The 27,089-nt window shown below is 47.3% G+C and overlaps 1 protein-coding gene across 3 annotated transcripts in view; it reads right to left on the bottom strand.

Moving 5' to 3' along the window:
- The window catches only part of CFAP36 (cilia and flagella associated protein 36), a 107,202-nt gene that overhangs the window by 41,170 nt on the left and 38,943 nt on the right, over nucleotides 1-27,089 (bottom strand). The window lies entirely within an intron of this gene.

Below are 27,089 nucleotides of genomic sequence, written 5' to 3'. Positions count from 1 at the left end.
TGCCCCGAGAGCAGATTTGACCAAAATAGGGCAGATTGTCCAACGGGGTGAACTGCCCAGAAGAGGGTCGCGTGACCCTTCTGCCAATCAGAGAACAGCACTATCACCCCATAAATCCCAGCGCCGGGCATAAGAGGCCACCTTTCACCAAGAACACGTGAGGAGATGCCACTGATGGAACTCACAAGTAACCCTGAAAATGCAGAGAGAGTGAGAAGTTGGCAATGTGAATTACCTAGATTTGGGAGGTCGGTTTATTGTGAGGAATTTCGTTTTGTCAATTTTGAGCAAATAAATCCAGTTCAACAGGTTGTTGAAGCCATACACAGAGGGCTATAGTTAGTTCTTGATGACATTAATGGTAGAGTAGGCCCTGATGATTATGTTCAGTTACATTTAGAGAGCTGTAATTTAACTAACCCTTTGTTTTCGGTCAGAACTAGAGATGAGCTGTCTGCTGAGGATTTCTTAAACCAGACCTCAAAGCTGCTACAGAGCAACAGAGAGTTGCATGTCGATGGGACATTGCGCCTCGTTGTGACAGTTGTAAAAAACAGGGGTGGGGGCACTCGTAGAGTTTTAAATTCTATCCTTAGTAGTCAAATTATTCATAAAAAGAGACAATGTTTAGTAGACCTGACTTACACCAGTACCAATCTGTGTTTTGCGGGTGTGCTCTTGGCCATCATGTCCAACCGTAAACCTACGGACACGGAATTGTTAGCAGAGGTGAGAAAGTTGCATGAGAAACTGCAGTGGTCAGATCAAAAAAAGATTATGCTCAGTGACATAGCAAGGTTTGAACAGCATTTAGGAGTCAACATACAGGTGGTGCTGTATGCGGTGAAAGGCAGCTGGGGCTTTTTTAAAATGGGGTGCCCAGTGTAGCCTAAGACTTATTTTATCCTGTTGCATGATGAGCATTATTATGGGATTCTGGGTATGAAAAAGTTGTTCGGAGCAAAAAATTATTGTGAGTTTTGCCACACGGTGTACAGTCACAACCACTCTTGCAGGTATCGTTGCTGCCTCTGCTTGAGCGTAACATGCTCAGACAGCGTGGACATGCAGCTGAGGTGTCCTAGCTGTAGACTGTATTGTCGGTCCAAAGAGTGTTTAGACAGACATATCGACTGTGCATCAAAAAACCAATTTGAATGCCTGTCTAAAACTTTGCGTGATAAGTGTCAGTCTTACGTGGACAAGCAGCACAAGTGTAAAGAGAGGCGGTGTAAGCAGTGTCAGGGTTTGATCTGTGGAGATGTAGACAATCACTTCTGTTTTATGGACAGCCTTAGAAAGCCCAAATCCTCAGAAAAGTATATTTTTTATGATTTCAAATGCATGCAGGAGATTGGGTTGCACACTCCCAATTACATTTTTGCTATGTCCCTAAAGCCAGAAAAATCCTGGGAATTTAAGGGCGATGAGTGTATTTCTATGTTTGTTAAGACCTTTATTGGCAAAGACTTCAGGGACTACACATTCATAGCACACAATTCAAAAGGTTATGATGCGTACTTCATCGTTAGACAGTTACTGAAGGAAAAGATGTGCATAGAACTGATCACTCAGGGTAGTAAACTAATGTGTGTGGAAGTTAAGGCCCTGGGCATTCGTTTTATAGACTCTTTAAACTTCTTGCCCATGAAGCTTAGCAAGCTCCCGCAGGCGATGGAGTTCGAAGGGTGCAAAGGGTATTTTCCACATTTTTTTAACACTTTAGAAAATCAAAATTATGTGGGGCCTATGCCCGGTGTGGAGCACTATGGTGTAGAAAGCATGATGCCCAGGGAAAACGCAGTTTCTTGACTGGTATCAAGACCACAGCCCTGAGACATTTGACTTGCAGAAAGATCTTGCGTATTACTATCAGCAGGCTGTCAAAATTTTGAGACAGGCTTGTATCCTATACAGAAAAGAGATTATGAAACTGATGGAGAAGGGAGATATAGTAGAGACACAACCTGGTAAATTCACCAAGATAAAACTGTGTATAGATCCATTCCGGTACATTATGCTGGCATCTGTCTGCATGGCTATGTACAGGTTTATGTTTTTGGAGCCTAACACGGTAGCTCTTCTCCCTCCAGACAACCATCACAGGCAGAAAAAGAGATATTCAACCCCATCTATTCAGTGGCTCTTGTATACCTCTCACAAAGAAAATATACAAATACAGCATGCTTTACAGGGTGGGGAACTACAGGTAGGCCCCTACTTTTTAGATGGCTATGCCAATGTTGACGGGGTACGCACGGCCTTTGAGTTTAGCGGGTGTTTTTTCTGGGGCTGTGTCACCTGCTATTGTGAAAAAGCACAAAATCCTATGACTGGGACAACTCTTGGGTTTCTTTATTACAAGACGCAGCGCAAGACCAACTATCTGAAAAGACTTGGTTTCGTAGTGAGGACTCTCTGGGAGCACAAGTGGGAGGTGATAAAAGAAACAGACAGGGAGATTGCAGATTTTTTAAACTGACCCCAGTTGCCCCAGCCTCTCATGACTAGGGATGCTCTTTTTGTGGGGAAGGACAAATGCTATCTGCCTGTATTACAAACCTAACCCTGGAGAAGAAATCCACTATTATGATTTTACCAGCCTGTACCGTTTCGTAAACAAAACCAAAGAATACCCTATCGGACACCCCGATGTAGTCTGAGACAAATTTGGACCCCTTGCAAATTATTTTGGAATTGCAAAAGTTAAAGTGTACCCCCCGCTAGGCCTCTTTTTCCCATTGTTACCTGTCAAGTGGGTGACAAGCTTATGTTCCCGCTATGCCGAACCTGTGCGCACTGGGAGACATGCACGACTGCACACGTTTATGTTTTTGGAGCCTAACACAGTAGCTCTTCTCCCTCCAGACAACCATCACAGGCAGAAAAAGAGATATTCGACTGATGAGAAGAGGGCCATCCTGGGGACTTGGTGCATGGTGGAATTGAACGCGGCCATAGCGAAGGGGTACGCAGTGGCTAAAATCTGTAAAATCTGGCATTTTAATGAAAAATCTGATGAACTCTTTTCAGAGTACGTAAAATTACACCTCCGCCAGAAACAAGAGGCTTCAGGGTATCCCAGCTGGTGCACAGATGAAGAAAAACAAAATAAGTATGTTAACGATTTCTACCAGAAAGAAGGCGTGCGTTTATGCCAACACAAGATCAGGTTAAACCCCGCTAAACGCCAAATTGGTAAACTGTTTTTAAATTCTCTGTGGGGTAAATTCGGCCAAAGAACCACCTACCCAATACCAGAATCATGAGAGACCCTGACGAACTCTTTCAGTACCTGTTTTCCCCCAACTATGAGGTTTCATCCTGCGAGTTTTTCGACGATGAAACAGTGTGCGTGTCTTGGAAGCACACAGAAGACCAGTACTCTGTCTCTGGCAACACCAATGATTTCATAGCCTGTTTTACCACCACTTACGCCCGCTGTGACAAAGCTCTGTCCTTGCCTCCATGGGTCCCGCGTTTCCTGGCAGATTTCGCTAGCCTCAGAGGCTCACTGTGACCCTCCATGTAACCCTTCTTTCTCTAGAGACAAGGGTCACTGTCTACTGAGCCATTTTCATCATAAGCCAGCAAGGGAGGTGAGGAGAAGTTATCCTTCCTTGAACAGTCTCTGTTGTCTCCCCGTCTCAGTGATTAATCAGGGGGCAAAGGTAGGGGGAGGAGCCCGGGCCCACCCTCTACTCCAGGCTCCAGCCCAGGGACCCTAATAGTATCAGCTATGGTAGCTGACCTTTTAGAAACATGACATGTACAATTCCCTGGGCTACTTCCCCCACAGCAGCCCTCACTTCCTCAAGCTCCACTTCACCCTTACCTCAGGGCCTCCTTCCTTGTGCCTGATATGGTGTGTACTACTCAGCCTCTCCAATAGCGCAACTTCCTTCCACAGCTCCTGACCTGCCCACCCACCTGACTGACTGGGAGGCTTTTAACTAGTTTCAGCCAGCCCCTGATTGACTTCAGGTGTCCCAATCAACCTAGCATTCTCTCTGCCTTCTGGAAAGTTCTTAAATGGCCCCAGGTGTCTTAACTGACCTGGAGCAGCTTCCATTTCACTTAACCTGGTACCAGGAATTTGTTTAGCCTAGAGCTAATATATCTATCTCCCACTACTTTTCTATAGCCATCTGGCCTTGCCCCGTCACATATCCCCAGCCCTCCCGCTCAACACCATAGAGTTGGGCAACTTGGGACGCCAGGCAGTATGCTCGTGACAGACCATCAGCATTGCCATGGTGGCATCCAGCCCTGTGCCATATGCAGAACTGGAATAGCCCATCCGGGTTGAAGAATGCTGTCTTTTCTTTAGCTTCTTTGGTCAGAGGAATCTGCCAGTACCCTTTTGTCAGATCCAGTGTAGTCAAGAATCGGGCACTACACAGTCGGTCAACCAGTTCGTCGATGCGTGGTATGGGGTATGCATCAAACTGGGATATTTCATGCAGTCGGTGAAAGTCATTACAGAATCTCATGGTACCGTCAGGTTTAGGCACTAGAACAATTGCACTGGACCACTGACTGTAAGATTCTTCAATAACCCCTAATTCTAACATTTTCTTTGCTTCGGCCTTTATTTCTTCTCTTTTGGCTGCTGGGATTCGGTAGGGTCTCAATGTTACCTTGGCTCCAGGGATCGTGCGGATATGGTAATAGGTCTCAGTCGTCCGCCCTGGTTTTGTAGAGAACACATCTCTGTTGCGATTAATCATGTCGGCTGCCTCGATCTTTTGGATCGATGTCAAGTCGGACGATATCCTCACTTGCTCATGTAAGTTATTCTCCTGGGGAAGGGCCCCCTGCATAACTAAGCATGCCTCTCGATCGTGCCAAGGTTTTAGAAGATTGATGTGGTAAATTTGCTCCGATTTCAGGCGGCCTGGCTGCCGCACTTTATAGTTCACCTCTCCCACAGCTTTGATTATTTCATAGGGTCCCTGCCACTGGGCCAACAGTTTACTTTCTGCTGTGGGCACCAGTACCATCACCCGATCCCCTGGTTGGAACCGTCGAAGCTTCGCTTGGTGGTTATAATGGGTTTGTTGGGTCTCCTGTGCTCTCTCCAAGTGCTCCCGTACAATGGGCGTAACTCGGGCTATCCGATTTCTCATCTGCAGTACATGTTCAACTATGTTCCTTCCGGGATTTGGCTCCTCTTCCCAGGCTTCTCTGGCTATATCCAATATGCCCTGAGGGTGGCGCCCATATAGTAGTTCGAATGCAGAGAAACCCATGGAAGCTTGTGGAACCTCCCAGATGGCGAACATGAGGTAAGGCAATAGTTAAGGTAATAGGTAATAGGTAATAGGTAACATGAGGTAAGCCAATCTTTCCCATCCCGGCTTGCCACTTTCCTGATCATGGCCTTGAGGGTCCTATTGAACCTTTCCACAAGGTCATCTGTTTGTGTGTGGTATACAGAGGTCCGTAGGGCTTGTACATGGAGCAATGAACAGAGATCTTTCATCAACTTGGACATGAAAGGTGTCCCTTGATCAGTCAATATCTCCTTGGGTAGCCCAACCTGGGCAAAGACCTGTACTAGCTCCTTAGCTATTGTCTTGGAAGCTGTGTTGCGTAGGGGAACAGCTTCCGGGTACTGGGTTGCATAGTCCAGTACAACAAGCACATGTTGGTAGCCCCGAGCTGTCTTCTCTAGGGGCCCTACCAGATCCACGGCTATCCGTTCGAAAGGATCCTCTATTATTGGAAGAGCTATCAAAGGAGCCCACAAGTGCGGGGGAGGGCTATGTAACTGACACTCCGGACAAGAGGTGCAGTATCACCGGACATCTTCATGTACTCCTGGCCAGAAGAACCTCCGCAGGATCTGTGCCTGGGTTTTCTCTACCCCTAGGTGTCCTCCAAACAGGTGACTGTGGGTGAGACTCAATATGGCTTTTTGATGTTTTCATGGCACCAGAAGTTGTTGTATCTCTTGCTCCTGCATTTGCACCACACGGTACAGGAGATCTTTCTTCGCTATAAAGTAAGGTCCGGGACCCTGGACCTTCCCATCCATGGTATCCCATCGATCTCGGCCACCTCTTTCCTGGCATTATCATATCTGGGGTCCTCCACCTGGTCCCGTCCAAAAGTCTCTCTCCCAGGACTAACCTGCCCAAGCTCCCAGGGGCCATCTTCTGCTTCTTCCAGCGGCTCGCTGCCATCAGGGCTGGGGACAGCTTCTGGCTCACCTTCTGTGGTGGAAGTTTCTCTGTTGGCTGCTCTCGTCCATCTGCCTACTAGGGAGGTCTTCTGGCCCTGGGTCAGGATCCGGGTTCCCAAGGCCTTCGCAGCCTTCCTCTCTTTATTTGTCTTCCGGGTCTTTCGGGGGGCTGAGAACAGATCCTGAGAAATCTCAGCGAACATCGGGGGTTGACATTCCCCCGGTGACGAGTCGCTGTCCTCAAGGTCCCCACCTCCCTCCAGCCTCTCCGAGGGCAGTAAATTATCAAACCCTGGATAGTTCCTCCCAATGACTACAGGATATGGAAGTTTAGGAACTACGCCCACGGTCACCTCAGTGGGGCTTCCCTGAACCTCTATCTCCACTGGGATAGTGGGGTAATGGCTTGCGGCCCCATGCACACACGTCACTGCTACGCGTTTGGCTTGTAGCAGCTGACTACTTTTTACCAGCTTACCCGATATGAGGGTGATAGCACTCCCAGAGTCCACAAGCGCTGTAGTCTCTGCTCCATTTATCCTCATTGGCCTGGTGTAATTATGTGGGGCTAATGCGACCCCCACGAGGTGGATAAGGGAGCATGGGTCCTCCCAAACCCCCAAGTTATACTGGATAGGCTCCTTGGTGCTGGGACACTGTGCTGCTATGTGTCCCCACTCCCCACATGCATAACATCTATAACTGCTTTTAATCACTCCCCTAACCCGGGGGGTTAGGGGGTTTAGTCTCAGGGTCCCCACCCCCACCCCACCCTCAGGCCAATCCCTTCCTTCTGGGGTCCCCGCTGGTTTTCGGCCCCCCCTTCTTCCATCTAGGACTCCCCAGGGGTTTGGCTGCCCAACCTTCCAGGGTCGGGGTCGGGTGCTTGCTTCGAAAGGGGCCTTCCTTGGGTAGTCGGGTCAGTTCCCTGGCTGTCATCCTTCTTTCTACCAGTGTGATCATCTCGTCGTACGTGGACGGATTGTTCTGGCCTACCCATTTGCGGAGATCCGGCGGCAGTCCCCGCATGTAATGGTTGATGACCAGGGTCTCCAAAATCTCCTCTGGCCTGCACACCTCGGGCTGTAACCACTTCCGTGCGAGGTGTATGAGGTCAAATAGCTGGGACCTCGGGGGTTTGTCCTCCTGGTATTTCAACTCATGGAACCTCTGGGCCCTTTCCGCTGCCGTTACCCCTGATCGTGCTAGGATCTCTGCCTTCAGATGAGTATAGTCAGTGGCATCCGTGGCAGGCAAGTCAAAGTAGGCCACCTGGGCCTCTCCACACAAAAAAGGGGTGAGAATGCTGGCCCACTGCTCTTGGGGCCACGCCTCACGCTGAGCAGTCCTTTTGAATGAGAGGAGATATGCCTCTACATCATCTCCTGATGTCATCTTTGGCAGACAACCAGTGGCCCTCAGGGTTCGCGTCCCGTCGGACCCCCAGACCTGGGTGGTGAGGATCTTCAGCTGGTCCACCACCTCTCTCAAGAGGGCACGATCTTGGGTCGCCTGGCTCATCAATAATTGATTGGTTTTCTGCTGTAGCCGCATAGACTCCTGTTGTGCCATTGCCTGAACCCAGGTGGCCTCCTGCTGGGCTGCCATGGCTTGTACCAGAGCTCTTACCACCTCCTCCACTGTGGTACAAAGCAAACAAACAAAAATCAAAAAAAAAAAAAATCCAAAACCCCAGTGCACTTTTTTTTTTAAACCTCTTTCTTCCGCCATGCTGTGAATGAAGTCCCATTCCTGACACCAGTTGTGACAAAGCTCTGTCCTTGCCTCCATGGGTCCCGCATTTCCTGGCAGATTTCGCTAGCCTCAGAGGCTCACTGTGACCCTCCATGTAACCCTTCTTTCTCTAGAGACAAGGGTCACTGTCTACTGAGCCATTTTCATCATAAGCCAGTGAGGGAGGTGAGGAGAAGTTATCCTTCCTTGAACAGTCTCTGTTGTCTCCCCATCTCAGTGATTAATCAGGGGGCAAAGGTGCAGGGGGGAGCCCAGGCCCACCCTCTACTCCAGGCTCCAGCCCAGGGACCCTAATAGTATCAGCTATGGTAGCTGACCTTTTAGAAACATGACATGTACAATTCCCTGGGCTACTTCCCCCACAGCAGCCCTCACTTCCTCAAGCTCCACTTCACCCTTACCTCAGGGCCTCCTTCCTTATGCCTGATATGGTGTGTACTACTCAGCCTCTCCAATAGCGCAACTTCCTTCCACAGCTCCTGACCTGCCCACCCACCTGACTGACTGGGAGGCTTTTAACTAGTTTCAGCCAGCCCCTGATTGACTTCAGGTGTCCCAATCAACCTAGCATTCTCTCTGCCTTCTGGAAAGTTCTTAATTGGCCCCAGGTGTCTTAATTGACCTGGAGCAACTTCCATTTCACTTAACCTGGTACCAGGGATTTGTTTAGCCTGGAGCTAATATATTTATCTCCCACTACTTTTCTATAGCCATCTGGCCTTGCCCCGTCACACCGCTTAGAACATACAGCCTCCTATACAGGTTGCAAGAGTGGTGCCTGTACCACGACACTGACTCTGTGATAATTGTGAAAAGGGAGGGTGACTGGAATCCCCCTCTGGGGGATTATTTAGGGGACTGCATGAGCAAGATCCCGCCAGATCAACACATCACCGAGTTTGTGTCGGCAGGCCCAAAAACATACGGGTATAAGCTGTCGGGAGCAAAGGCCTGTATGAAAGTCAAAGGTATTACCCTGAACGTAGCAAACTGTGAAAGATCAACTTTGACAGTTTGAAAGATCTAGTCCTGGACTATTGCACGGGCCTGCGAGAAAACCCCTCAAAAAAGATAGAGGTGCAGCAGCCCTCTATCGTAAGAAACAAAAATCAGTGGCAAATAGAGACAAAACCCCTTAAAAAAACACAGAAAGTTGTTTATAACAAGAGGGTCCTAGGAGAAGGGTTTAAAACCCTGCCCTACGGCTTTTGAAAAATGGATACGAAGTGGAAACATCCCTTTTCTGCAATTCTCGCGGGGCCTAGCAACTGCGGGAAAAGTTACTTTATAATAAATGAATTGGATAATGCCAAACAAACATCGTCTGTTATGCCTGAGAATATTGTGTGGTGTTACAGTTGTTGGCAACCTCTGAATAAAGAACTGCTCTGTAACTATCCCTTTATCAATTTTGTGGAGGGGCTGCCTGATGCTTTGGATGATGACAGTTTGTTTCGTACCAATAAAGTAAATGATTATCATAGATGATCTGATGAACTCTGCTTGTGAAAGCGATGAAATTGAGAAAGCCTTTACCAAGTATGTGCATCACAGGAACCTGAGCATTATGTGTATAGTTCAGAACATATTTTGTCAGGGGTAAAAAGAGTCGCACGATTAACCTAAACACAAAGTACATGGTTCTGTTCAAAAACCCCAGGGATAAATTACAAATTGCTACACTCACTCGGCAAATGTACCCCAGGAAAGCTCAGTTCTTTCTAGAAGCTTTTGAGGATGCTACCAAAAGGCCTTATGGCTACCTGGTGGTGGATTTAAATGCTTCCACACCAGAAGCTTATAGACTAAGAACTGGTCTTTTCCCTCTAGACTGGCCGGCGGTTTATACTTTGAAAAGAACAACAGCCACGTATAAAAAGAGATGAATTATTGGCAGGCCCCTTTTTAACAGCCGGGGCTGCTGACTGAAAACATGTCTAGCTGCGTGAAGAGAAACCTGGTCCTTTTAAAATTACTTAGCAAATCATCCCCGCAACAAAGGAGGGCTATACTGTGCTCGGCCTCTGACGATCTAGTCGCGGCCATCTCAGAAATAGCACTCAATACCTTAAAACGAAATGTACCTTTAACACAGAATCAAGTGCGTCTGCTGAAAAAGAAACGCACGCTTATAAAAACTTTGTGTAATAAAAGGGTTTCACTTAAAAGAAAGAAGCATCTGGTGAAACAGTTTGGGGGGTTTATCGGACCTCTGTTAAGTTTTGCTATTCCTCTGATAATGGAGCTTTTAACTAATCGATAATGGAGTATGCAGAAAAAATGTACCTGGTGCCCAGCCGCCAGTAGGAGCAATTAAGGGCTCCCCCTCCGGCAGAGGAAAATATCAGAATGACCACAACTCACTTACTGGATGCTGAAATGAAGTCTGTTCTTCAAAGAACTGACTTAGCTGAATACGAAAAGGCAAAACTTTACAGCACCGTGCCTCAAAGGTAGCTAACGTACGTGAAGCAGAGCGATGTGGATAAAGGAAAAAATAGGTCTGTTTCTACCGGAACAGGAAGAGAGAGTGACTGCCAAACCCTCAGAAACACCAAAGACCTCAGACTCTGTTGCTCAGGAGGTGTTGGATAACGTGAATAAGCATTCTAAGAAAAATGCATTAGTATTGCTAAATAAGCTGGGCCAGGATAAAAATCTCTCTTCATGGAACAATAAAGGGTCTTTTGTGTACAAAGGCTCTTTGGTTAATGGTTCTAACATACTCGACTTAGTCAGGGCCATCACCCAGACACGCTCTGTTCCTAGCAGACGTGTGCCTAAAGGATGGGATGTGTTTATGAATGCCATGGCGAAACTGAACATACCATCTTCCGTCATGGGCAACACGGCCAACAGAGATTTTTTGGAATGCCTCAAGGCCTCGACTGCCGACCCGGGGTGGCTCAAGAAACCGTGACCCCTTTTTTGCCATCTAAAAAAAGAAAATTGGCTAAAAGAGCTGAATGGCTCAGTGTGTGATCCTTTTCATGTTCTAAATTTTTTTTTAAACTGGTAATGTTTTGCTTTAAATAAAACATTTCTATATTTTTTTCTGAATTGGTCATTGTGTTTTGTTTGTTTTTCAAAACCCGCCAAACATCAATTGTCTTTAAACCCCTCACCTGGGGTGCTTTATTGGGTAACATGACTATGAAAATCGTTGCAAGATACACATGTCTGGGCTTGTTGAAACATGTTTTGAGCAAGGCTAGGCATGCCCAAGAATTTAAATTTATTTTTTACAAAATTCATCACCATCCGGTCGTTTTGCACTAAGTCATTAGAATACAATTTTAAAATCCAGTCAAAAGATAAACCCTTGCTACGATGATGAACAAGGTCAGCTCCTCACGAACAAGGTCAGCTCCCAGACTACTGCACTGGGCAGCACAGCATGGGAAGGAGGTGACCAGCCCTCTGTGAAGAAAGTAGTAGTTCGGGACTATTTAGAAAAGCTGGCCATGCACAAGTCCATGGGGCCGGATGCGTTGCATCTGAGAGTGCTAAAGGAGTTGGCGGATGTGATTGCGGAGCCATTGGCCATTATCTTTGAAAACTCATGGCGATCAGGGAAAGTCCCAGAAGACTGGAAAAAGGCTAATGTAGTGCCAATCTTTAAAAAAGGGAAGAAGGAGGATCCTGGGAACTACAGGCCAGTCAGCCTCACCTCAGTCCCTGGAAAAATCATGGAGCAGGTCCTCAATGAATCAATTCTGAAGCACTTAGACAAGAGGAAAGTGATCAGGAACAGTCAGCATGGATTCACCAAGGGCAAGTTATGCCTGACTAATCTAATTGCCTTCTATGATGAGATAACTGGTTCTATGGATGAAGGGAAAGCAGTGGACATGTTATTCCTTGACTTCAGCAAAGCTTTTGACACAGTCTCCCACAGTATTCTTGTCAGCAAGTTAAAGAAGTATGGGCTGGATGGATGCACTACAAGGTGGGTAGAAAGTTGGCTAGATTATCGGGCTCAACGGGTAGTGATCAATGGCTCCATGTCTAGTTGGCAGCCAATATCTAGCGGAGTGCCCAAAGGGTCGGTCCTGGGGCCGGTTTTGTTCAATATCTTCATTAATGATCTGGAGGATGGTGTGGATTGCACCCTCAGCAAGTTTGCGGATGACACTAAACTGGGAGGAGTGGTAGATACGCTGGAGGGTAGGGATAGGATACAGAGGGACCTAGACAAATTGGAGGATTGGGCCAAAAGAAATCTGATGAGGTTCAACAAGGACAAGTGCAGAGTCCCGTATTTAGGACAGAAGAATCCAATGCACAGCTACAGACTAGGGACCGAATGGCTAGGCAGCAGTTCTGCAGAGAAGGACCTAGGGGTTACAGTGGATCAGAAGCTGGATATGAGTCAACAGTGTGCCCTTGTTGCCAAGAAGGCCAATGGCATTTTGGGATGTATATGTAGGGCCATTGCCAGCAGATCGAGGGACGTGACTGTTTCCCTCTATTTGACATTGGTGAGGCCTCATCTGGAGTACTGTGTCAAGTTTGGGGCCCCACACTTCAAGAAGGATGTGGAAAAATTGGAGAGAGTCCAGCGAAGGGCAACAAAAATTATTAGGTCTGGAACACATGACTTACGAGGAGAGGCTGAGGGAACTGGGATTGTTTAGTCTGCGGAAGAGAAGAATGAGGGGGGATTTGATAGCTGCTTTCAACTACCTGAAAGGTGGATCCAAAGAGGATGGATCTAGACTATTCTCAGTGATAGCAGATGACAGGACAAGGAGTAATGGTCTCAAGTTGCAGTGGGGGAGATTTAGGTTGGCTATTAGGAAAAACTTTTTCACTAGGAGGGTGGTGAAACACTGGAATGCATTACCTAGGGAGGTGGTGGAATCCCCTTCCTTAGAAATTTTTAAGGTCAGGCTTGACAAAGCCCTGGCTGGGATGATTTAGTTGGGGATTGGTCCTGCTCTGGGCAGGGGGTTGGACTAGATGTCCCTTCCAACTCTGATATTCTATGATTCTATGTAAGAAAAACAAGCAGTGATAGCCGCAGGTGACGGAGCAGGGGTCTTGTAATTGTCTGTTGTGAAACACAATGTCTGTGGCATTTTTGTTTTAAAATTTCATAATGCTTTTAGGAAACAACACACTGTTTGGGGGGTGCCCATATGAGTCAAAAAACTCTCCATGGTTACGCTCCATCAGATAGAAGGTGAGCCAGTGTTCACCTTGTGTGGATGCGTGTTGACCACCAAACCTAGGGGTCTCTGAGACAGCTTGCCACCAGGAAGCCAATCGCAAGGAAACACATCTAAAAAATTCTTTTTCGTGTAAGGGTCTATTGATAAGACACGTGAGAGCTGCATGGTGTCCATGTTCACATGTAGTCAAACAGAACGTTTCTCCTCTGATTTATCTCTATGATGTTGTCAAAAACCCCATACACGATCATATTGATGGTAACGGTTAAAGCCTTCCCAAAACGTATTTCTGCTCTTAGGTTCCCAGTTTTAATCAGGGAATAGTGATCGGCGCATTCCTGGTGGGGAGACAGGTCAAAGCAAACAAGGCGTAACCCTGGCAAACTCCTCACCGTCGATTAACAGAGAACAATCTTTCATGTGTTTACCAGCTGTCTGTACCAGATTCATGTATTCTCTCACACAGCGTCCTGCCTCGAAGTCTGGTTGCAGAGGCTTGGTTGGTATCTGGTAACCATCCACATACAAGGCCACAAAATTAGTATCATAATGCTTAAAATGAACAGGATTTTTAGCGTAACTTCTGGTAAAGGCATCATTATCCACAAACCCTAGGACAAGCATTTTGGGTAACTGTCCCAAAAACAGGTTCTCCTGGTTACTGACCCTGCTGCCCGCAGGGATGCTAAACACTTTCATTCCCACAGGGTCCACGGGGTATTTAGCATTAGTGGTAAGCAGGGCCTCAGCGTGCCCCAGATCAACGCTCGGGGCCACCCGTACTTTCTTCACAAAAAGGGATGCTGATAGAATGCGCAGTTTAAAGTCTTCAGCTGCACTGCACATTAAACAGAAAACATCTTTACTGCGCGTCAGTTTAATTTTCACATCCACTCCATTCAACAATAGTTTTTCTTGAAAAAACAGGTCGCTGTGTAGATGACTCGTCAGCCTTGCACACCTCTCAAACCCTAGATTCCCGCCATCCAACTCCATTTCTTCCTGTTTTCCGGCAGTGTCTTTGTAAAAGAGGCCGGCAGAAAATTGTGTGGCGAGGGTGTCGTCGCTGTAATTGAGCACCGATCCTATAAAGGCCCTGTAAAAGTAACAGTTGTTGCTTTGGCTTACAAGGCAGTCTCCCAGCGTGACATCCAGCTGACTAAAAATAGAGGCCACGGGGTAATTCACCAGGCCCACCTCGGCATCCGCGGTGAGTTCAGTTCCGTCTCCTTTTACCATCTTGCAACACAGGTACAACAGCGTGTTGTTTAAATCCATATAATCTATGCCATTCCCTGCAATAAAAAAGTCAATGGGGGCAGACTCCGTAATGGCCGATAGAGGTGGCACCTCGATGTAGATGCTTTTCTCAATGCTGGTCTGCATAGGGGCTATTTGGAACAAGTCTAGTTCGGATTTGATGCACTCTTCAGACCCGCAGTGAACGAAAGCCACGTTGATTAAAATATATCTCTTTTACCAGGTGGAGAGCGTCTCCTCTTTCGTCCAGGCTTCCTCTTGGACTTTCGCTTATGGCCGGCCCTGCGCGTCAAAGCCCTTCTTTTAAAGGGCTTCGGGGGACCAGTGCATTGCGGGTATGACACATTTCTCTTTCTCTTCCTCCTTTTAACATACATCAGCCCCGATCCTTCCTGTGAAGCTGTATTCCCCACCTTCTCCAGAACAGCGCAGGAGACATGGCCTACCATGTCTTTAGGTATGTTTTGAGTGGCAGTTTTTACATGGGGTTTAATAATCTCTATCCCCCTCCTCAAAAGTGGTACGGCTTTTCAAAAGAAGCTATGGAATATTCCACCCACGCCCACCCCGTCCATCATGGGGGCCCCATGATATCTAAGAAGGGCATATCCCCCTGGGCTTTGTAATAGTTCCTGTAGATGGTGGGGTCGCCATAATTTTTTAGGATCGCCATAATAATGTTTTGCTTTTTAGAAACCTCACTGTCTCCGGGGACGCAGGTGTAGCTTGATGATCACCTTGCCAAAGCAAAATGAGACGCTTCTGTTCTGATCTGTCTTTATTTCAATCATAGAATCATAGAATCATAGAATATCAGGGTTGGAAGGGACCCCAGAAGGTCATCTAGTCCAACCCCCTGCTCAAAGCAGGACCAATTCCCAGTTAAATCATCCCAGCCAGGGCTTTGTCAAGCCTGACCTTAAAAACCTCTAAGGAAGGAGATTCTACCACCTCCCTAGGTAACGCATTCCAGTGTTTCACCACCCTCTTAGTGAAAAAGTTTTTCCTAATATCCAATCTAAACCTCCCCCACTGCAACTTGAGACCATTACTCCTCGTTCTGTCATCTGCTACCATTGAGAACAGTCTAGAGCCATCCTCTTTGGAACCCCCTTTCAGGTAGTTGAAAGCAGCTATCAAATCCCCCCTCATTCTTCTCTTCTGCAGGCTAAACAATCCCAGCTCCCTCAGCCTCTCCTCATAACTCATGTGTTCCAGTCCCCTAATAATTTTTGTTGCCCTTCGCTGGACTCTCTCCAATTTATCCACATCCTTCTTGAAGTGTGGGGCCCAAAACTGGACACAATACTCCAGATGAGGCCTCACCAATGTCGAATAGAGGGGAACGATCACGTCCCTCGATCTGCTCGCTATGCCCCTACTTATACATCCCAAAATGCCATTGGCCTTCTTGGCAACAAGGGCACACTGCTGACTCATATCCAGCTTCTCGTCCACTGTCACCCCTAGGTCCTTTTCTGCAGAACTGCTGCCTAGCCATTCGGTCCCTAGTCTGTAGCTGTGCATTGGGTTCTTCCGTCCTAAGTGCAGGACCCTGCACTTATCCTTATTGAACCTCATCAGATTCCTTTTGGCCCAATCTTCCAATTGGTCTAGGTCCTTCTGTATCCTATCCCTCCCCTCCAGCGTATCTACCACTCCTCCCAGTTTAGTATCATCCGCAAATTTGCTGAGAGTGCAATCCACACCATCCTCCAGATCATTTATGAAGATATTGAATAAAACCGGCCCCAGGACCGACCCTTGGGGCACTCCACTTGATACCGGCTGCCAACTAGACATGGAGCCATTGATCACTACCCGTTGAGCCCGACAATTTAGCCAGCTTTCTACCCACCTTATAGTGCATTCATCCAGCCCATACTTCCTTAACTTGCTGACAAGAATACTATGGGAGACCGTGTCAAAAGCTTTGCTAAAGTCAAGAAACAATACATCCACTGCTTTCCCTTCATCCACAGAACCAGTAATCTCATCATAAAAGGCGATTAGATTAGTCAGGCATGACCTTCCCTTGGTGAATCCATGCTGGCTGTTCCTGATCACTTTCCTCTCATGCAAGTGCTTCAGGATTGATTCCTTGAGGACCTGCTCCATGATTTTTCCAGAGACTGAGGTGAGGCTGACTGGCCTGTAGTTCCCAGGATCTTCCTTCTTCCCTTTTTTAAAGATTGGCACTACATTAGCCTTTTTCCAGTCATCCGGGACTTCCCCGGTTCGCCACGAGTTTTCAAAGATAATGGCCAGTGGCTCTGCAATCACAGCCGCCAATTCCTTCAGCACTCTCGGATGCAACTCGTCCGGCCCCATGGACTTGTGCACGTCCAGCTTTTCTAAATAGTCCCTAACCGCCTCTATCTCCACAGAGGGCTGGCCATCTCTTCCGCATTTTGTGATGCCCAGCGCAGCAGTCTGGGAGCTGACCTTGTTAGTGAAAACAGAGGCAAAAAAAGCATTGAGTACATTAGCTTTTTCCACATCCTCTGTCACTAGGTTGCCTCCCTCATTCAGTAAGGGACCCACACATTCCTTGGCTTTCTTCTTGTTGCCAACATACCTGAAGAAACCCTTCTTGTTACTCTTGACATCTCTGGCTAGCTGCAGCTCCAGGTGCGATTTGGCCCTCCTGATAACATTCCTACATGCCCGAGCAATATTTTTATACTCTTCCCTGGTCATATGTCCAACCTTCCACTTCTTGTAAGCTTCTTTTTTATGTTTAAGATCCGCTAGGATTTCACCATTAAGCCAAGTTGGTCGCCTGCCATATTTACTATTCTTTCGACTCATCGGGATGGTTTGTCCCTGTAACCTCAACAGGGATTCCTTGAAATACAGCCAGCTCTCCTGGACTCCTTTCCCCTTCAAGTTAGTCCCCCAGGGGATCCTGGCCATCCGTTCCCTGAGGGAGTCGAAGTCTGCTTTCCTGAAGTCCAGGGTCCGTATCCTGCTGCTTACCTTTGTTCCCTGCGTCAGGATCCTGAACTCAACCAACTCATGGTCACTGCCTCCCAGATTCCCATCCACTTTTGCTTCCCCCACTAATTCTACCCGGTTTGTGAGCAGCAGGTCAAGAAAAGCACCCCCCCTAGTTGGCTCCTCTAGCACTTGCGCCAGGAAATTGTCCCCTACGCTTTCCAAAAACTTCCTGGATTGTCTATGCACCGCTGTATTGCTCTCCCAGCAGATATCAGGAAAATTAAAGTCACCCATGAGAATCAGGGCATGCGATCTAGTAGCTTCCGTGAGCTGCCGGAAGAAAGCCTCATCCACCTCATCCCCCTGGTCCGGTGGTCTATAGCAGACTCCCACCACTACATCACTCTTGTTGCACACACTTCTAAACTTAATCCAGAGACACTCAGGTTTTTCTGCAGTTTCGTACCGGAGCTCTGAGCAGTCATACTGCTCCCTTACATACAGTGCTACTCCCCCACCTTTTCTGCCCTGCCTGTCCTTCCTGAACAGTTTATAACCATCCATGACAGTACTCCAGTCATATGAGTTATCCCACCAAGTCTCTGTTATTCCGATCACGTCATAGTTCCTTGACATCACCAGGACCTCCAGTTCTCCCTGCTTGTTTCCAAGGCTTTGTGCATTTGTATATAAGCACTTGAGATAACCTGTTGATCGCCCCTCATTGCCAGTATGAGGCAGGAGCCCTCCCCTCACAGACATTCCTGCCTGTGCTTCCTCCCGGTATCCCGCTTTCCCACTTACCTCAGGGCTTTGGTCTCCTTCCCCCGGTGAACCTAGTTTAAAGCCCTCCTCACTAGGTTAGCCAGCCTGCTGGCAAAGATGCTCTTCCCTCTCTTCGTAAGATGGAGCCCGTCTCTACCCAGCACTCCTCCTTCATGGAACACCATCCCATGGTCAAAGAAACCAAAGCCTTCTCTCCGACACCATCTGCGTAGCCATTCGTTGACTTCCACGATTCGACGCTCCCTACCTAGGCCTTTTCCTTCCACGGGGAGGATGGACGAGAACACCACTTGCGCCTCCAACTCCTTTATTCTTCTTCCTAGAGCCACATAGTCCGCAGTGATCCGCTCAAGGTCATTCTTGGCAGTATCATTGGTGCCCACGTGGAGAAGCAGGAAGGGGTAGCGATCCGAGGGCTTGATGAGTCTCGGCAGTCTCTCCGTCACATCACGAATCTTAGCCCCCGGCAAGCAGCAGACTTCTCGGTTTTCCCGGTCAGGGCGGCAGATAGATGACTCAGTCCCCCGGAGGAGAGAGTCCCCGACCACCACCACCCGCCTTCTCCTCTTGGGGGTGGTGGTCGTGGAACCCCCAACCTCAGGACAGCGCATCTCATGCCTTCCAACCAGCGGAGTCTCCTTCTGCTTTCTCGCCCCAGACATATCATCTGGTCCACTCTCCGCAACGATACCTGTGGAGAGAACATGAAAGCGGTTAGTTACCTGTGTCTGTGTTACTGGAACCCGGACATTCCGCTTACCTCTTCTGGAGGTCACATGTTGCCAAGCTTCTTCACTGGTCTCTTGGCTCCTCTGTGCAACCTGCTCTATATCTGTAGAGCTTTGTGCCCCTAGAAGCCTATCCTGAGTTTCGTCCAGGAAATCCTCAGTTTCCCGTATGCAACGCAGGGTTGTTATCTGTTGCTCCAGACCTTCAATCTTCTCTTCCAATATGGAGACCAGCTAACTGGTAACGGTGTCGATGTGGTGTTTACTGATAGGGACGTAATGAGGTTTATCGTAGGTAATGGTGACAAACTCATTGTTCCTTCCTCAGACAGGGTCAGAGTAACGGGGGAACAGAGAAGTCCCCCACAAACTGATGTTCTACGATATCCGTGTACGGATACAATGAATTAAAAGCCCCTGTAATGTCTGCCGAGAAGGGGAATTTTTGGATGCTGCGTTTGGGACCCAAGCCCAGAATGTTAGCTAGCTCCCTGCTGGTAGAAAACATATAAGTAAAATTGGTGGATTTAAATCTAATTTTTCTACCCACAGGGTCATAGTTCATGACCATCTCAGGCGGTCCGGGATGACGAGCCATGGTACTGTTCATATGATCCAGTAGTTTGGGTATGGATGAGTAATAACCTTGTCGTAGAATGAAACTCCATGCCATATCTCCAAAGGTGATTTCAAAAGGGGTGTCTTCGTTGATAGTGTTCCAGCTGTGCGGGTATTGTATTTCCACTAACCCCACCTCCCAGGCACCCGGGAGATCCAAGGGCTTAATTAGCCGTATTGGAAAGTTCGAGCTGGTGTTTTGGGAAAAAACGGCAGAGCTGGCGTTGCTGGGCAAAGTAATGTAAAACCCGTCATCGCTCATTTTTTCTCTCTCTCACTCACTCTGACTTTACAGGAGGAATAACTTTTTTTGTTTGTTTTGGGTTTTTTTTGGTTGTTTTTTGTTGTTGTTGTTCATGTCTAAATATCACAGAGTTGAGAAGCTTCCACCCAGCTGTTAAACTTATCAGGCCACCCCAAACATTTCACCAGTAGGTTTTTTTTTTTCTCCCTTTTCCTTTCTCCGCTAGAACTTTTTCAATCCTGTCTCGTTTGGAGTTTACTTTTTGTAATTCTTCAGAGTAAAAAGATCCAGTAACTGTCTCACCCTCATAATCTTTTAATCGGTATACAGGTCTCTGGCCCTGGTTAAGGCTTCATCCACTATGAATACCTCATCAGTAAACATCTGTTCATAACCTTTTTCAAAAGCTCCTTTGGTTTTAGATAGTCTCATGTGGTCGCCTTTTCTAAAAGGGGCAACAACCGGTTTTATTTTAAAACCATCTCCATAAATCATTTTCCATACCTTCAGAGACTCTGAAAGGTTAACATCAGCGAGTCTGGTATGCATAGTTCTGTGAAAGCTCTGGTTGTAACTCTTTATAGTCAGGTAACACATCAATGTAGCGAGAGGTGTTATGGGCTGTAAAATATCTCCACATCATAGTTTTTAAAGTTCTGTTAAATCTCTCCACAACTCCTGCTTTGACTTCATTATTAGTAACAAAATGGTGAACGCCAAGCCGCTTTAACGATCTGCTTAAAGGTTTGTTTAAAAATTCTTTTCCCCGAATCGGTTTGTAATTTTTGAGGCACGCGCCCTTCGCTAAAAATAGCTTTAAAGGCCTTGGATACCTCACCACTCGTCTTGTCTCTTAGGCCTAAGGCCCAGGCATATTTGGATAGAATGTCTATCACGGTTAACATGTACTTAAAACTGCTGTTGTGTTTGGAGAACCGGTGCATATCCACCAAATCTGCCTGCCATTGTACATCCACATCAGAAACAATGGTCTTGTTTCTTTTAAAACATATTCGAGCCAGTTTGTGTAAAGTGTAAGCATCCTGTTCTGAAAGCCAAGCTGTTACCTGTCTTCTATTTAAAGTTTTACTATGCTTTTTGGCCACTTGAAAAAGAGGGTTCACCCCACCGAAGCTCCCAACTTCCCCAGGGGTGTAATATATTTTCTTTAACAGAGCCATCTGTGGAGACATGACTGTTATTGGTACCGTCTTTTACTAACACAAGTATGGAGAGGGACACATTCATATTAACACATTAAATAAGTTTTATTAATCTCCTGGTTTAACACAACCTTTTACAGCCGCCTGTAAAAATGGACCCCATGACTCCTAACATGAAGGAGTCTGTGCTGGTTCATTCTTCCATTTTGTCCTTTTCCTCTTGAGAGCTGTGTCTCAGACATGAGTAAAAACAGCTGATGCACTATACATTTACTCCCACAGGGCTACCGATGTGTAAGTTCTCAAAGGCCTCTGGAACGGCATCATCGAGCTGTTGAGAGATTTTTAGAAAAGAAACAGTGTAAGCACCCCACTGCTTGTTTTTTGATTTACACAATCCCGGGCCAGTTCCTCACCCCATTACACGCCTCCCATACCGGACCATCACTTCTTAAACATTTATTTACCTGAGCCACATCTTTTCTGTTCACCTTGTCCACCGGTAACTCCCCCAAGCCATGATCACCTTCCACCTCTAGGGGGGTGGACAACAAGAGGCCATTACACTCATCAGGGTGCCTCACGAGGGTTTGGGTTTCGCGGTCGGTTCCTGCCGTATCCATCAACGTTTGAGTCAAAGGTCCTCCTCAGAACTCTCACTGATGTAGCACTTTCTCCACAGAAGTCCAAAGGTGCTCGGGGCTAAAACAAAGTCCGAAGTTCTCACGGGGGCGGTGAAGGAGTCCATGTTTCCATGATTTCTAAAACATGTGTTCTTGGTAAAAGATAGCCTCTTATGCCCGGCACTGGGACTTATGGGGTGATGGTACTGCGCTCTGAATGGCAGAGGGGTCACACGACCCTCTTCTGGGTGGTTCACCCCATCCCAGAACCTGCCCTATTTTCGTCAAATCTGCTCTCGGGGCAGTCCTATGCGGCCGAAACTCCTCCTGATTGGTAGAGGGATGTGGAAGGAGTTCTTAGAGGGGTCACATGAATCATTTCGGGACAGGTCACCCTGCCCCAGAACTCCCCCCAATTGGTCAAATCTCCACTCGGGGCGGTCCTGTCGGGACAAAACCCCTCCTGATTGGTAGAGGGAGAAGTTGTCAGAGGGGTCACATGACACACCTTGCTTCTGGTCATGTGCCCGCCTTGACCCCGGAAGTAATACCCCCATGGGGCGGGACTTCTGGTGACAGGTGGGCAGGGTTTAAGGGGTCAAGGGCAGGGCTAGGGTTTGATTGACGGTGCAGCTGTCCTGCATATTAAAGTGGTTCATATTGATTTAGCACTGCTTAAACACTCAAGGGACAATCTCCGGATAACAGTGATAAGCCTCCAAAGCCTCCAAAATCCTTGATGACTTCAATTAAAAGCAGGGGTCAGCAACCTTCAGCATGCAGCCCATCAGGGTAATCTGTTGGCAGGCCGTGAGATATTTTGTTTACGTTGACCGTCCGCAGGCACGGCCCCCCCACAGCTCCCACTGCCTGGGAACGGCAAACCGTGGCCATTGGGAGTTGCGGGGGGCCATGCCTGCGGACAGTCAATGTAAACAAAAAGTCTCGTGGCCTGCCAGCAGATTACCCTGATGAGCCGCGTGCTGAAGGTTGCCAACCACTGATTAAAAGGGTACTCTCAATAGAAATATAGAACTATGACAGACAGACAGACAGACATCCTGAGAAAGTATAGGCCCCATTATCCTCTGTGCAGGACTAATATGCATAAGAGAGTTTCCTGGGAATTCCTCCTTTGGGTGGTAGATTCCCCCAACATATTACCCATACAAGAAGATGGGGGTTCCACTCCTTTTAGTCACAGATAACCAGAGATCCACACAAAAGACAAGGGGCCTCTCAAAAAATATACATTGCCTTTTGCCTCCATCTGCTTTCGGGCACTATCTGCTCTCTTTTATGATCATGGATGCCCTTCACCACTCTCTGAAGGGCAGAAGGTAGGGAGTTTCCACAGCACAGAGGGGAAACATCCTATAGTAATACTGCCTCAGACTAGTTGTGCTGGGTTTTTTTGATCCAGTTGCTTGCCACTTTTTTTTTTTTGAGGGGGTGTGATCTAGAGGAGCCATACCTGCTCTCCCATACCAACTCAACTGAGCTGGAGCTCTGCAAGAGCCCCTGCACAGGAGCTACAATAAGAAGTTGTGGGAAAGAGGAAAGCATGGTGCAAAAACAGAACTCACCCCATCTAAGGGAGCAGTAGCCCATCCAAACATGGACACAGAGGAGCACAATATTCTGTCGATGCAAAGGAGCCATAACCCCGCTCTAACAAGGCAGCTGAAAATTGTCCTAATCATTGGGCTACTGTTAAGGGACTGCCCAGAAGAAGAGGGCATAACAAGAGTGCTCCTATATTCTGGCAATCCCTTGACATTGGAAGATGCCATTACTAGGTAGTGCAAGTTAAAACATCCCTGACACCTGGCTCAGGAGGCTGGGATGGGATGGGAACAGGGAGGAATATTCAAGTGGCATACCATTTGGTACCGTTAAAGTAGATTAGCCAGAGCTGAGGATTCAACCCTTAGCCTCTAGACACATCTATGGGTTTTTTTCCCCACTAGCAACTAGTATTTACATCCTCTCATGATTAGGCCTTTAACAAGGAAGAACAGTTACTTATTCTGCAATAACTGTGATTTTTCGAGATGTAGTGAGTGTGGATCCTGCTGTAGGTGCACATGCACCTGAACTTGAAATCCTTTGCACAGTAGTGTCTAGTGGGGCCGCACGTGTGTCCTGTGCCTCCTCATGCTCATGGATGAATGCATAAAGGAAAGCATGGTCCCAGCCTCGCCTCAGTTCCCTTGCAACTCAAAGCCCATCATAGGGGAGGACTTCAAAAACAGGAGAAAGGAGGGCAGGTAGTCGGATCCATACTAAGTAAAACATTTTGAAGAACCATAATTATTGTACGTAAATAACTGTTCTTTCATTGAGTACGTGTCAGTGTGGATTCCACTGTAGGCGACCAACAAGCAGTATCCTCCTCAGGAGGTGGGCAGAAGTGTCAGCAGCATCAGTCGAATAGAGATGGAAGTTCAGCTCTCCTGAACTTTGCATCTGATCTAGCAACCAAGCCCAGTGCGTCATGTTTTGAGGTAGGGAAATGGGCACTCATGCCCCATCATTTCACTATGACTGCCTTTAGCCTCTCAGCTGCGTGGCCTAGTGGCCAGAGTTAATATGGCTGCCCTTAACCTCAGAGCTGCGCGGCCCAAAGACCGGAGTCAACGTGGCTGCCCTTTGCCACACGGCTGTGTGACCTAGTGCCCACTCAATATGGCTTGGATGGGGAGGGGGCCCTGGCCTGCAGTCTGGACAGAGCAATAATCAGTCTAGGAAGATCAGCTCTCTGGCAGGGTAGATGGCAAACTGTCTATTGTCCCAGCTCTGGTGGACAGCCGACAAATGCAGGCATCTTGGCTCCTGTGGAGACAATGGCTAGTCCCCCCACCCCCCCGGCTACTTGCTATGATTCCTGTCATCCATGGTCTGAGTGTCAGTGTCTCTGGTCTCCACAGGGTGCACTGCTCCCAGCAACAGCAACTTCCCTGGGGCATCCACCAATGCTTGGGTGTCAGTCTGAGGCTCGGCACCTCTGGCTCCTGTGGTCCAGGATTCCTGCTGCTCCTTAGCTGGAGCTGATGAGATGCATCCTTCCTCCTCAGCTGACAACCCTGACTGAGCTGGGCTGCTCCCTTTTATACTGCAGCAGCAGTTGGAGCATGCCCAGCAGGGGTGAGGGGGTGTGGCTTCCACTGCCAAGAGTGCTGCCTTAACCCCTTCATCTCCAGGGTAGGGCCTGTATACCCTGTCACAAGCAGCTATAAAGATTTTGGATATTCTTATGTTATGGAAGCCTGTGGATGCCACTTGATCTCTGGTGGAAAGAGCTTTAATAGTTGGCAGGTGTCAAATATAAAGGGAAGGGTAACCACCTTTCTGTATACAGTGCTATAAAATCCCTCCTGGCCAGAGGCAAAACCCTTTCACCTGTAAAGGGTTAAGAAACTAAGGTACCCTCGCTGGCAACTGACCCAAAATGACCAATGAGGGGACAAGATACTTTCAAAGCTGGAGGGGGAGGAACAAAGGATCTGTCTGTGTGATGCTTTTGCCGGAAACAGATCAGGAATGCGGCCTTACAATTCCTGTTAAGTTAGTAAGTAATGTAGCTAGAACATGCGTTAGATTTCCTTTTGTTTAATGGCTGGTAAAATAAGCTGTGCTGGATGGAATGTATATTCCTGTTTTTGTGTCTTTTTGTAACTTAAGGTTTTGCCTGGAGGGATTCTCTATGTTTTGAATCTGATTACCCTGTAAGTTATTTACCATCCTGATTTTACAGAGGTGATTCTTTTACCTTTTCTTTAATTAAAATTCTTCTTTTAAGAACCTGATTGACTTTTCATTGTTCTTAAGATTCAAGGGTTTGGGTCTCTGTTCACCTGTACCAATTGGTGAGGATTCTTATCAAGCCTTCCCCAGGAAAGGGGGTGTAGGGCTTGGGGGGATATTTTGGGGGAAGACGTCTCCAAGTGGTCTCTTTCCCTGTTCTTTGTTTGAAACGCTTGGTGGTGGCAGCACACGGTTCAAGGACAAGGCAAAGTTTGTACCTTGGGGAAGTTTTTAACCTAAGCTGGTAAGAATAAGCTTAGGGGGTCTTTCATGCAGGTCCCCACATCTGTACTCTAAAGTTCAGAGTGGGGAAGGAACCCTGACAGTAGGAAAGATGTATCTTCTAATCGTCGGGTTCTATGATTCTGTAGGTGACAGTACCGCTCTACTCAGCACTCGTTAGGTCTCAGCTGGAGTATTGTGTCCAATTTTGGTCACCGCTGTATAGAAAGGATGTAGAGAAATTGGAAAGGATCCAAAGGCAAGCGACAAAGCTGATCAGAAGAATAGAATGCAAGTCTTGTGAGCAAAGGCTGAAGGAACTGGGTATGTTTAGTTTGGGTAAGAGGAAATTAAGGGACGACATGATAGCAGTCTTCAAATACTTGAAACACTGCCATAAAAAGACAGAGAAAATATAGCAGATTTAAATTAAATCTCAGGTAAAACTTCTTAACTGGGCAATGGAACAAACTGCCTCGGGAGGTTGTGGAAGCTTCTTCACTGGAGGTTTTCAAAAGGAGGCTGGATAGCCATCTGTCTCAGATGGTTTAGACACAACAAATCCTACATCTTTGCAGGGGGTTAAACCAGATGACCCTTGCGGTCCCTTCTACCTTTGTGGTTCTATGATTCTATCAGTCAGCTGGTAGCACACTGAGATATAATGCATTATCCACTTTGAAAGTACTTGAGAAGAAATGTCTTGACTTCTGGACTGGCCAGTTATAACCACAAATAGACATGGTGGCATTCTGAAGATTTCGTCCTATCAGTATAGTATCAAAAAGCCCTGGAATTGTCCAAGGTGCGGAGCTTCTTCTCCCATTACACAGAATGTGCTTTTGGGGAAAAAAAAGTACACACAAGTTGATTGATACAAATGGAATTCCAAAACCATCTTGTGGAGGAGTTTTGTATGAAATCTCAAAACCACTTTCTCTCTGTGAAACAAAGTACATGGGGGTTCTACCGTGAGCACTTGGAGGTTGCTGACCCTTCTTGTTGCACTGATGGTGACCAGGAATACCATTCTGAAGATAAGATGGTGGATGAAGCACTCTGAGACGGACTCAAAGGCAGGCTCCATAAACCAAAGAAGAATAGCACTGAGATCCCATGCTGGAGCAGGGTCCTTGATCCGTTAGTAAATATGCATAAAGTCCTTAAAAGACCTTGGATACCATCAGATGAGATTGACAGCAACTGTATTAGTGGATATGCTAATACTGCCACCAGATGGACCTGATCAAACTGAAAGAAAATCCAGAATGCTTTAACTGAAGCAAGTGGTCCAGACTCCAGGCCAAATTGGGCCACCCACATAGAGAATCTAGTCCACTTAGAAGAGGATGTTCCTTGTAGACAATTTCCTGCTCCTGAGCCAGGATCTCCCAAACAAGTGAAGAGCAGTCCTTTTCCATGGCACTCAGTCAGCCAACATTCAGGATGTCAGTTGCACATTTTAGAGGCTGGGAGAAATAGCTGGCCCTAATCCTGAGACAGTAGATCAGGTGTTCTGGTCATACAGACATCCATAGGTGGTCAGTCAGAATTGCCTTAACCAGTAGGGGGCTATGAAAAT

Source organism: Lepidochelys kempii, chromosome 3, assembly GCF_965140285.1.
Source record: "Lepidochelys kempii isolate rLepKem1 chromosome 3, rLepKem1.hap1, whole genome shotgun sequence".
NCBI lineage: Eukaryota > Metazoa > Chordata > Testudines > Cheloniidae > Lepidochelys > Lepidochelys kempii.
The sequence above is the reverse complement of the archived record's forward strand: the minus strand, read 5'-3'. Positions and strand labels throughout refer to the sequence as shown.